Here is a 12246-nt window from a genome sequence, read left to right on the forward strand (position 1 = left end):
ATATGTGGGCATGAACTTTTTAATTTCTAGTTGCATTTGGAGTATGTATGATATAATCTGAATCACTTGCATAATGTTCGTCTTCATCTTCCACTTGAAGGTAATGAAACTTCTAACTAATGAAACTTTCCAATCTTAATATTATGAAATATGTGGTATTGAGTTGGAAATTTTTGTTAACATCTAGAGAATGTATGGTATAATTTGAATTCATTAGCATAATCTTCATCTTCATTTATTTGTAAATTATGAAACTAATATATAAAATTCTGGTGGTGGATTTGAGAGTTTTAGCTTTGAGAATACTGCTTCATCTCTACTTTGATGTTTTTGTGCCCCTTGTTGTGGCAAGGCATCAATCTTCCTGAATTTTTTGTCAAGCTTCAACTTTATTAGATATATACCTTTCTTGATGAAATGTTTGGGTCCATCGTTGGATTTGGTGTTAATGTTACTAGTAAAGAAGATGATGATAGCACCATAATCGTTCTTTTTCAGAGTAAAATAGGGGATCAAGTGCATCTAGGCGTTTCATTTCTTGTGTATGACTATAAAACTACTCTAAATATAGTTTCTAAATGAATGTTATAGAGTGGCTGCTTTTAACATTGGAGATGGTTCTCTTATTTAAGTATGCTGCACAGTATAGGGAAGCTATAAGCTATGATGGACAAATATGGGTTTGGATCCATCCTGCTCCAAATCCAAATCTGCAAAACATGATCAATTAGCTTTTTAAGTGTAGAGAAAAATGTGAAGTGCTTGGAAGTTGGAAGCTATTTAATGCTAAAAACTAGTACAATTTTAATAAAAAATAAAAATAAATTTATTTCCTAAGCAAACTTGATTAGTAATTAAAGGATTATAATTAAACTACTTGTTAATTTCAATGACAAAATCTTCTTGGAATAAGATTGTCTACAACAGAATAAAAACAAGAACTTATCCACATTTCAATAAGATAAAATCATCTACATCGCCAATAAGGATTTACATATAGAACAACAACGATTGCGAATATCACAATTACGTATGATGTTGTAAATGTGATGAAGAAACTGTCGATGTCAATTAAATTATCATCTCCTTCATTGCTAGTTGAAGCCTATGACATAGTTGCTGGTGATTTGCAAATGGGCAATGGAAATCCACAAAGAAAAGTATTTCCCTCATAGCTACTCTCGTTGAAGGTTGCAAATTGTGCTTTCCATTTTGGAATTTCATCTGATAAGTTATTGTATCCCACACTGAAAACAGCCAATGCATTTAACTCCACAAGTTGATGAGGGATTTTCCCAATCAATTTGTTGTAGGAAAGAGCCAAACTTTCAATTTGCTCCAAGTTTGAAAATGTTGATGGGATCGATCCTATCAAGCTGTTATGTGATAGATTCAATGTTTGAATCCTCGTCAAATTTCCAATTTGAGGAGGAATATGACCAATTAGCTTGTTGCAAGAAAGATCAAGTCCTGCTACCAGGCTAAGCACTTTTCCTTGGTAAATGTGCGCAATGTTCTTTGTTGTGAATTCAAAACTTTCTAGGATTTTTTGTTCTTTGGTTAGCCAACCGTCAAAAGATGCTTCAAATGGCTTAAGACTAGAACTATTGTTGTAACTTTCACGAAGTGTGGTGTTATCAAAGCAATGGGGAATAGGACCGTGAAGATTATTATTAGAAAGATCTAACAATTGCAGTTGGTTCAATCCGCACAATTGAACTGGCACTTCACCTTCAAGATTATTGTGACCTAAGATAAGGTGGCTTAACTGAGAAAGCCCATCAACCCAATCCGGAATGCTGCCATTCAAGCGGTTATAGCTGAGATCTAATGTCACAAGGGAAGAGCAATTAAAGAATGTACCTCTTTTTAGCTGTCCATGTAACATAATTTTTTAAAGATGAACTTTTTTGATATAGAGAGGATGGAAACAAGATGGTATACTTCCAAATATATTGTTGTCTGAAAATGTCCAAAATATGAAGAGAATAAAGTTGACAAAACTCCACTGGAATAGAACCTTTAAGATGATTCTTGTGCATTGTAATATGTTGTAAACTTGTGAGATTGCCTAACCATCGTGGAACCTTACCCGAAAGACTGTTATTATTAAGGTACAATCCTTCTAGTGAGGAGCATTTATATAAACTTTGTGGGATCTTTCTTATGAAGTGATTGTCCTCCAATTGTAACCATATTAAGTTTGCCAGGTTAAAATTTCTACAGAACATGTGACCTTTTAGGTTGTTGTTTGATAACGCTAGAAACTCCAAGTTAACGCAATTGACGGCCAAGCGCTCAGGGATTTCACCAGTCAATTGATTGCTGGATAAGTCCAAAATTCTGAGGAAGTTCATTTTACCAAATGAAGAGGGAATGCTACCATGCAAGGCATTCGTGGAAATGTTAAAAGAAAATAAACTTGGTAAAATATCTCTAATTTCTACTGGAATATGGCCTTGGAAGTTGTTGTTGGAGACACCCAAGAATCTTAACCGCCTGTGTGGATGAATTGGCAATTAAAAAGGTCCTCCAATAGAATCATTGATGAGAAAAAGAGTTTCTAATTTTGTGTTGTTTTCTAACAACCAATTTGGAAATTCTCCATTCATCTTTATATGTGAGAGATGAACATCCTCCAGGTCATGTTGATGGTAAAGGAATTTGGGGAATGTGACACCATCTCAATAACCGGAAGACAACAAGAGAGATTGTAATTGGAAGTTTGGGGCGGTCAAAGAATGTGACTCAGTTATTTCAGCTTTTATTTCATTGTTGTAAGCCCATAAGCTCTTGAGTCTTGAGTGATTGAAAAGTGGTTTAAGTGAAATTGGGATGCAGAAGTGATTCTTTGAAAGTATTAGCTCTTCAATGGATGTCAAATGAACGAGGGGAGTGATAACTCTAGGAAATGAGAGTTATTACATCAATTCTAAACTTGAATCAGGATCTTTTAGAGAACAAATAAGGTGTTTTTATTACATTTTGATTACATTTTGCTTAAACATTCATTTTAGTTGAGTATTAATAAGTTTTGCTTGAATCATAGTAATTTGTGCTAAAAACATATGCATAATTGTAGGTTCTTGGAAAGTCTTAATTCATGAGGGGATGTTGAGGCATTAGATGAGCAAGAGGAGGGAAGAAGCCAGTCATAAAAGAACAAAAGCACAATCGGGAGTAATGCAGTGCTGTTGCGGATGTTAGAGCAACCCGTGCTGTAGCAATCTGGAAGTAAATGCGAGAGAAAACTTAGGCGCGGGTCAGCAAATGTTTCTTAATTTAACGCATGCACGCTCATAGGCTTGGGTTTACCCTAATTTGCAATATAAAAGGGAGGCAATACCACAAAGAGAGGCGGCAAGGAAATTATCACTAGAATAATCACAAAGGAACGAAGAAGAAGAATATCATAATTAAAGAGTTTTGTTTCGGCAACATTGGAGAATCGTGCAGAATTACTTGGCTTTGATTTTCGCCGTGCTCAACTTATATTTATCTTCTTCCTTTAATTATTTTGATGTATTTCGAGATCAATATATTTATGATTATTTTTCTCATCCAGATTATTAACTAAATTTACTTGTAGTTGAGTGACAAATAATCCAATGGGTTCTTGATTGTTCTTATATGTTGTTATGGTAATGCTGTAGCATTTTACTCTAGTAGTTTTTATGAGTATAACTGTTATTTCGGTTGACCACCCATTTAATAGTTTCAGTTAAGAGCAGCAAAGGGGCATGTCTTAGCGGACATTATTAGAGTATTACTTGTTCTTAAATTGAGTTTCCTGGATTAGGTTATCTTGAATCCCATAAGGGCAGTACTTAAAGTTAAGATTTGTGACACTCTGGACATAGGTGTTCACCTTGTAGGGTAGAGAGATTAAAGGATATAATGACGTACCATAAATATATGAGCAACTGGTCATTGTTAGTAGATTTAAAGGTATGAGATTTCTAACATGCAATAGCTGAGGATGCAGATTTATTCTGCCAAGTGCTGCAGCACTTATTGTAACAACTGGTGCTAATTTGGTAAACACCAATCACCCCATTAGGAGAGTTTGATTATTCAACTACTATATTCTCAATTGAATCTTAGACACATTTAACTTAGTTTATGTCATTACAGTATTGTTTTATTTCCATCTCTCGCAATTATTAATTACGATAGAATTATTTGACAATTGTTTGTTTCGGTTTTAGTTAATTTGCACTATTGTGATTGCTTTAGCATTTTGACTAACATCAATCCCTGTGGAGACGATCTTGAATACTCATCACTTTATTACTTGTTGTGTATATTAGTAATTGATTATAAAAATAAATCAATAAGTGTTTGGGGTCGTTGCCGGGGATTGATTGTTTATTTTTGAAGTGTGAAGTAAATCTTGATAGCGCCAAATTTGATTTGATTTATTCTATTTATTAAGAGATCGGTACATGCATGTGCAAAGACAGGTCTGTGGTATTCCAATTCGATCCTGAGATTGAAAGGACTGTCAGGAGATTGCGAAGAGAACAAAGGAATTCATAAATTGATTCAAGCATGAATAATTTGCAGGATGCGGGAAATTTGAATCCTCACGGGCCCTTACAACCAGTAAACATTCAAGGAGAGCAGAATGAACATGTTAACGGGAGACAGCCAGGCAATAACAATATTATTTACATGGCTGATGACAGAGACAGAGCTACAAGAGATTATGTTGTGCTAACTCCTCAAGTTGTACATCCAGACATCATCAGACCTGAAGTAGACGCTGCAAATTTTGAGTTAAAGCCAGTGATGTTTCAAGTGTTGCAAACAGTTGGTCAATTCAATGGATTGCCAAATGAAGATCCTCATCTCCATCTTAAATTGTTCTTGGAAGTAAGTGATACTTTCAAGATTGCTGGAGCAATACAAGATGCTTTAAGGCTGAGACTCTTTCCTTATTCCTTAAGAGATCGAGCAAGAGTATGGTTAAATTCGTTACCATCTGATTCCATCACTACATGGAATGAATTGGCTGATAAATTTCTAATGAAATATTTCCCACCGATAAAAAATGCAAAGTTGCGGAATGAGATTACTTCCTTCCATCAACTTGAAGATGAAAGTTTGTACGAGGCTTGGGAAAGATTCAAAGAATTTCTCAGAAGGTGTCCTCATCATGGTATTCCTTGTTGCATTCAATTGGAAATTTTCTACAATGGGTTGAATCCGAGTACAAGGTTAATGGTGGATGCTTCAACAAATGGAGCTCTGTTATCCAAATCTTACACTGAAGCTTATGAAATTCTGGAAAGAATTGCCAATAATAATTACCAGTGGCCTTCAGCCAGGCAACCAGCAGCAAGAGGATCAGCAAGGGTGCATAACATTGATGCAATTACAGCCTTGTTAGCACAAGTGACCTCATTGACTAACATAGTAAAGGCCTTGACATCTGCTCCAGCAACAGTAAAGCAAGTTACTGAACTTTCTTGTGTATACTGTGGTGAAGAGCATGACTTTGATAATTGTCCTGGAAACCCAGCTTCAGTAAACTATGTGGGTAATTTCAGTCGACAACCTTAGAACAACCCATATTCAAATACTTACAACCCTGGCTGGAAGCAACACCCAAATTTTGCATGGAGCAGTCAGAATCGAAATGCTCCAGCATTAAATGGACAAAATAAAAACACACAACCACTTGGTTTTCATCAGCAGAGTCAAGGGCAAAAGCATAACAGTCAGGATCCAATCACTTCACTAGAAGCACTGATTAAAGAGTACATTGTAAAGAATGAAGCAATTGTGCAGAGTCAAGCTGTATCCTTGAGAAACCTGGAAAACCAAATGGGACAACTAGCCACAGCAATAAGCAGCAGAACTCAAGGAAGCCTACCTAGCAACACAAAAGACCGTAGGAGGGAGGGCAAAGAACACTGCAAAGTAATTAATTTGAGGTCTGGAAAGAATGTTGATATCCCAGCTGATGTAACAAAAAATGGGATGGAATTCAATTCAGCACAAAAATTACCTCAAAATGGAAGCATATTACAACAACCTCCTCTTCAAGACACTAGTTACATGGGCCAAGCTACAGCAACTACAGAGGAAATTCAACCAAAACATGCTGAAAAAGAAGTTGCAACACCAGTAGTCACAACCTGCACCAAACCAAACAAACAGAGTTTGATATCTCCTGAAGCTACCTAGCAGTTTAGACATCCATCACCTTTCCCACAAAGGCTCCAGAAGCAAAAACAAGACAAGCAGTTTAGCAAATTCCTGGAAGTACTGAAACAACTGCACATAAATATACCTTTTGTGGAAGTTTTGGAGCAAATGCTAAATTATGTGAAATTTTTAAAAGATATCTTAGCATGAAAAAGAAAGCTGAGAGAGTTTGAAACTGTTGCTTTAACATAGGAGAGCAGCCATATGCTCAAGAATAAAATTCTTACAAAAGTAAAAGATCCAGGGAGTTTTACAATACCCTGCGCTATAGGAACAAGGTATGCTGGCAAAGCACTTTGTGACTTGTGAGCTAATATTAATTTGATGCCATTATCTGTATTTAAGCATCTGGGAGTAGGGGAGTGCAGACCAACAACAGTCACTCTGCAATTAGCTGACAGATCTCATGCATACCCTGAAGGAAAAATAGAGGATGTATTGGTGAAGGTTGACAAATTCATTTTTCCAGTGGATTTCATTGTACTGGACTTTGAAGTTGATAAAGACGTACCCATTATATTGGGAAGACCTTTTCTAGCAACTGAAAAGACTCTGATAGATGTGCAGAAAAGAGAGCTCACCATGAGAGTGAATGATCAGCAAGTCACATTTAATGTCCTAGAGGCTATGAGAAACCCCGATGAAGTAGAAGATTGCAATTTCCTAAGTGTAGTGGATTTTGTTGTAGCAAACAAAATGGACAGATGCCACAGTAATGCACTTGACAAAGTCACCACCTTTGAAGATGTTGCAGCAATCCAAACAGATTGGATGGACAAACAGCAATCTAATAGGCACAACATGTTTATTGAACACCTGAATGTTTCAGACAGGGAAGTAAAAACAACTTTACCATCTATTGAATCACCCCCTAGTTTTGAATTAAAACTGTTACCTTCACATTTGAAGTATGCATATCTTGGTCAAAACAACACACTCCTTGTAATCATTTCTTCTACTTTGGATGCAGGTCAAGAACAGAGTCTAGTAGATTTACTGGGAAAATACAGAAGAGCAATTGGATGGACTATGGCATATATAAAGGGGATAAGTCCATCAATATGCATGCATAAAATCCTGTTAGAAGATTGTTCCAGCAATTCGGTGGAGCACTAGAGAATGATGAATCCTATTATGAAAGAAGTGGTGAAGAAGGAAATCATTAAATGGTTGGATGTTGGAATCATATACCCAATATCGGACAGTTCATGGGTAAGCCCAGTTCAATGCGTTCCAAAGAAATGAGGGATAACAGTAATGACTAATGAAAAGAATGAACTTATTCCTACAAGGACAGTGACTAGATGGAGAGTGTGTATGGATTACAGGAAACTCAACAAAGCCACAAGGAAAGACCATTTCCCACTTTCATTCATAGATCAGATGTTGGACAGACTTGCTGGAAAACAATATTATTGTCTCTTAGATGGGTACTCAAGCTACAACCAGATTGTTATAGCTCCAGAAGATCAAGAGAAGACTACATTTACTTGTCCCTATGGAACATTTGCCTTCAGAAGAATGCCATTTGGGCTATACAATGCTCTAGCAACTTTTCAGAGATGCATGATGTCTATATTTTCTGATATGGTAGAGCAGACTTTGGAAGTTTTCATGGATGACTTCTCAGTTTTTGGAGAAACATACAATGATTGTTTACACAACTTGGAAGAAGTTCTTAAAAGATGTGAGATGACCAACTTAGTACTCAATTGGAAAAAGTGTCATTTCATAGTGCAAGAAGGAATAGTGTTGGGTCACAAGATATCCAAGGATGGTATTGAGGTAGACAAAGCTAAGATAGAGGAAATAGATAAACTGCCACCTCCAACTTCAGTAAAGGGAATTAGGAGTTTTTTGGGCCGTGCTGGATTCTACAGAAGATTCATTAAGCATTTTTCCAAAGTAGCTAAACCACTGTGTTAATTGCTGAAGCATGACAAACTGTTTCACTTTGACAAAGATTGCCTTCAAGCATTTGGAGAATTAAAGAAAGCTCTGATCACTGCTCCAGTAGTTATATCTCCAGACTGGACTTTACCATTTGAATTGATGTGTGATGCTAGTGATCACTCTGTGGGGGCAGTATTAGGGCAAAGAAAGGATAAAGTTTTTCACTTCATCTACTATGCAAGCAAAACTCTCACTCAAACTCAAATCAATTACACCACTACAGAGAAAGAGTTGCTAGTAGTAGTATTTGCTTTTGACAAATTCAGAGCCTACTTAGTAGGCACTAGAGTGACTGTATATACAGACCATGCAGCAATCAAATACTTAATTTCAAAGAAGGATACCAAGCCAAGATTAATTAGATGGATTTTATTGCTTTAAGAATTTGATCTGGAAATTAAAGATAGAAAGAGGACTGAGAATCAAGTAGCAGACCACCTGTCACGGCTGGATGCAGACACAAGCACATTGACCAGGAACGACATCACTGAAACTTTTCCTGATGAACAGCTGTTGGTAGTACAACAAGCACAGATGCTGCAGCAGTCAGAATCTCCATGGTATGCAGATTTTGCTAACTATTTAGTAAGTGGGTTGCTACCACCTGAGCTAAAGTTTCAAGAGAAAAAGAAATTTCTTCATGATGTTAGAAGTTATCAGTGGGATGACCCACATTTATATAAGCTATGCTCAGATAAAGTAATAACAAGATGTGTTGCAGCAGAAGAGATACCCCATATACTGGAGTCATGTCATGCTGCAACATATGGAGGATATTTTGGTGGTCACAGAACAGCTGTCAAAGTTCTGCAATTAGGTTATTATTGGCCCACTATTTTTAAAGATACTTATGAATTTGTTAAATGTTGTGACAGGTGTCAAAGGACACGGAACATAAGTAGAAGACATGAAATGCCATTGACCAACATCCTGGAAGTGGAAGTTTTTTATGTCTGGAGAATAGATTTATGTGACCCTTCCCGCTATCTTTTGGGAACTTATATATCCTTGTTGTTGTGGATTATGTCTCCAAGTGGGTAGAAGCTGCAGCATTACCTACCAATGATGCTAAAACAGTTGTGGCTTTTCTTCAGAAAAATGTTTTCTCTAGGTTTGGCACTCCTAGAGCAATTATTAGTGATGAGGGCACACATTTTTACAACAAAATCTTTGCTGCAGCAATGATGAAATATGGAGTCAGGCTGAAGTATCCAACAGAGAAATTAAAAAGATCTTAGAAAAAGTGGTGAATCCAATAAGGAAGGATTGGTCTTTACACTTACATGACTCTCTATGGGCCTACAGAACAGCATACAAAACTCCACTCGGAATGTCTCATTACCGAATTGTTTATGGCAAAGCTTGTCATTTGCCACTAGAGCTAGAGCATAAAGCACATTGGGCACTGAAGAAATTAAATTGGGATATGCATGCTGCAGCAGAGCAAAGGAAACTTCAACTTTGTGAGCTTGATGAATTACAACTATTTTCATATGAAAATGCAAGAATCTATAAAGAGAGGACAAAACACTGGCACGACAAGCATATTCAGCACAGGAAATTCAACCCTAGTCAATTAGTGTTGCTCCACAATACAAGACTAAGATTATTTTCGGGAAAGCTCAAGTCACGATGGTCTGGCCCGTTTAAGTTGTTAAAATCTTATTCTCATAGAGCTGTTGATCTTCTAGATGAACAAACAGGCCACGAATTCAAAGTTAATGGACACAGGGTTAAGCATTACATACATCCAGCAGTAGAATGTTCAAAGGAGGTGTTACTCCTTAAAGAACCCAGCTATTGAACAATGAAGGAAGGTCAGGCTGAAGGACCTTAAATCAAGCGCTCCATGGGAAGCAGCCCATTGGGGAGACAACCACTTCAAACCAATTTTGATCTCCTTTGGTTTAGTTGACAGCTCTCCCTCCTTACCATTTTATTTAATTTTGTTCTTTCATTCTAGCTATTTAATTTTATCTTTTCAAATTATTGCATTCTTTAATTTTGCTATCATATAATCTATTTATTTTTAAATGTTAGAATTAATTTGAATTTGTGGGAAGTATGTGTAACAATTGAATTCCATACTGACAAGTGAGGTTGTATGGTGGCAGAGTATAGAGGTGAGCCACGTGTCAGAGGCTTTAGTGTGGAGTATGTATCGTTGCTAGAGTAAGCGAATGGGTGCTGCAGCAACCAATTTTACCGTTACAGTAAATTGAAAGATGAAGCCTCTCACTTACCGTTGGAGATAAATCATGACAGATGAAGGCTTGGATGTGGATAGAAATTGCAAATAAATCTCTGAAATTAATGCCTTAAATTACCTAGCCGATGTTTTTGGGATACGCGCTTTAAATTAAAAAATATTTCCTTCCCTCATTTATCTTTAGTTACCGTATTTATCTCCAATTAAAAGTCCACTATAAAAAAGAGTCATTGTACTTAGTGCTCTACACCACTATTCCCCATCTCCTTCGCAAATCCAACTCTCCTAATTCTTAGCCTCTTCTTCTCTTTTTACTCTCAGGAACAGTAGACTAAATTTGTTACTGCTACAGCAATGCCGAGATATAAGAAAACAGCAAGCCGCCTCAAAGATCCGTCACGATTCTAGAGTTACCACGCCGAAAAAAAATATGAAGAATTCATAGAGCCGCGTAGGATTCTGGAAGAAAAAAGGTTTCAATTTCCAGACCAACTCATGGGAATTGTGCAAACAATTCATAATGCTGCAGCAAAGCAAGGATGGCTAGAGTTTTACAAACACCCTCGAGATCCTGTGCTGCCTGTAGTAAAAGAATTTTACGCCAATTTGGTAAGCCCTGATCAGCACAACATTTGGATAAGAAATACACTTGTCCCATTAGACTCTCGTGTTATCAATACTTTTTATAACTTACCTGCTGAAATTACTTGTGAGTATGCTAAGTTGCGTGATACGTTAACCCCGAAAAAGTGGAACACCATTTTTACAACTCTTACAATCGAAAGAGCATCATGGGCTAATGAGGAAGGGCGTGTAGTTAATAGGATAGATTTGAAACCTATTGCTAAGGTGTGGGTGAAATTTCTGAAATCTAGGCTTATGCCCACCACTCACACTACTACAGTTTCGCAAGAAAGGTTGGTATTGTTATATGTCATAGTTCGCGGGCTTCCCATAGATGTGGGTAGCATCATCGCAAAAGAAATCTGAGATTGTGCAGTCAAGACTCACCGAACTGCTGCTTTGCTATTTCCATCACTCGTTACTAGCATTTGTGTAGTTTCAGATGTTTGTCTTGACGCTAGAGATGACCATGTCAAGAATGATGGTGCCTTTACGGCATGAACCATTGAGAGAGTTGCTGGTGAGAGTGCTGGAACAACCACTGAACCAGCTGCTGAGACAGGAGCAAGACGAGCTATTGGCTTAGAACAGACCATCCAGGCACTCAGCACAAGTATAACTCAATGTACGGAAGCACAGCAGTGGGAAAACGATCGATTTTGGAGCTATCTCCAGCACCTGGACAACCAACTACACCAATTTTCTCTGTACATGAAACGCACTCACCGGAACTTCCTTGATGCACTGCTCTAGTAGTACAATTTTGACACCAACACCATAGATACATCAACAGAGGCTAGTGCAGAAGCCACTGCTACAGAGGAACCAGCAGAAGATGCTACAGCCGAACCTCAAGCAGAGGAAGAATCAGAAGATGCTGAACCATCTGATTAGCCTGAGGAAGAAGGTGACAAGTCTGAGATTGATAGCTCACCTACAGAGGAAGAAGACAACTCGGAGAAAGACCGTGAGGAACCAACCATCCTAACCCAGCCCAAAACCAGAAAAAAAAAAGCACGTTATTCAAGAAAAGGAGGAGGAAGACCTTGAAGAGGAGCCGTCTATTCCAGTCCTTGCAGATAAGAGAAAGGACAAGGGTAAAGCAAAAATGGCAACAACTCCAGCCTCTGAAGATGAGATGGAGCAAGTCGATGCTAAGCTGGCTGCTGCAGCAGCCAGAGCTATGCCTACACCTGACCAAGCCAAGCAACTACTTGCGGTTATTGCTGCCATCACAGCTGAGGGCC

At 37.6% G+C, this 12246-nt stretch overlaps 1 protein-coding gene and 1 non-coding gene across 11 annotated transcripts in view; one reads left to right on the forward strand and one right to left on the reverse strand.

Moving 5' to 3' along the window:
- The window catches only part of LOC102621844 (receptor-like protein 13), a 215691-nt gene that overhangs the window by 150997 nt on the left and 52448 nt on the right, over positions 1-12246 (forward strand). The window lies entirely within an intron of this gene.
- Positions 5059-5165, reverse strand: LOC127902926 (small nucleolar RNA R71). Its single transcript, XR_008055564.1, has one exon. It is a non-coding gene; the product is annotated as a small nucleolar RNA R71 (small nucleolar RNA).

Source organism: Citrus sinensis, chromosome 5, assembly GCF_022201045.2.
Source record: "Citrus sinensis cultivar Valencia sweet orange chromosome 5, DVS_A1.0, whole genome shotgun sequence".
Classification (NCBI taxonomy): Eukaryota; Viridiplantae; Streptophyta; class Magnoliopsida; order Sapindales; family Rutaceae; genus Citrus; species Citrus sinensis.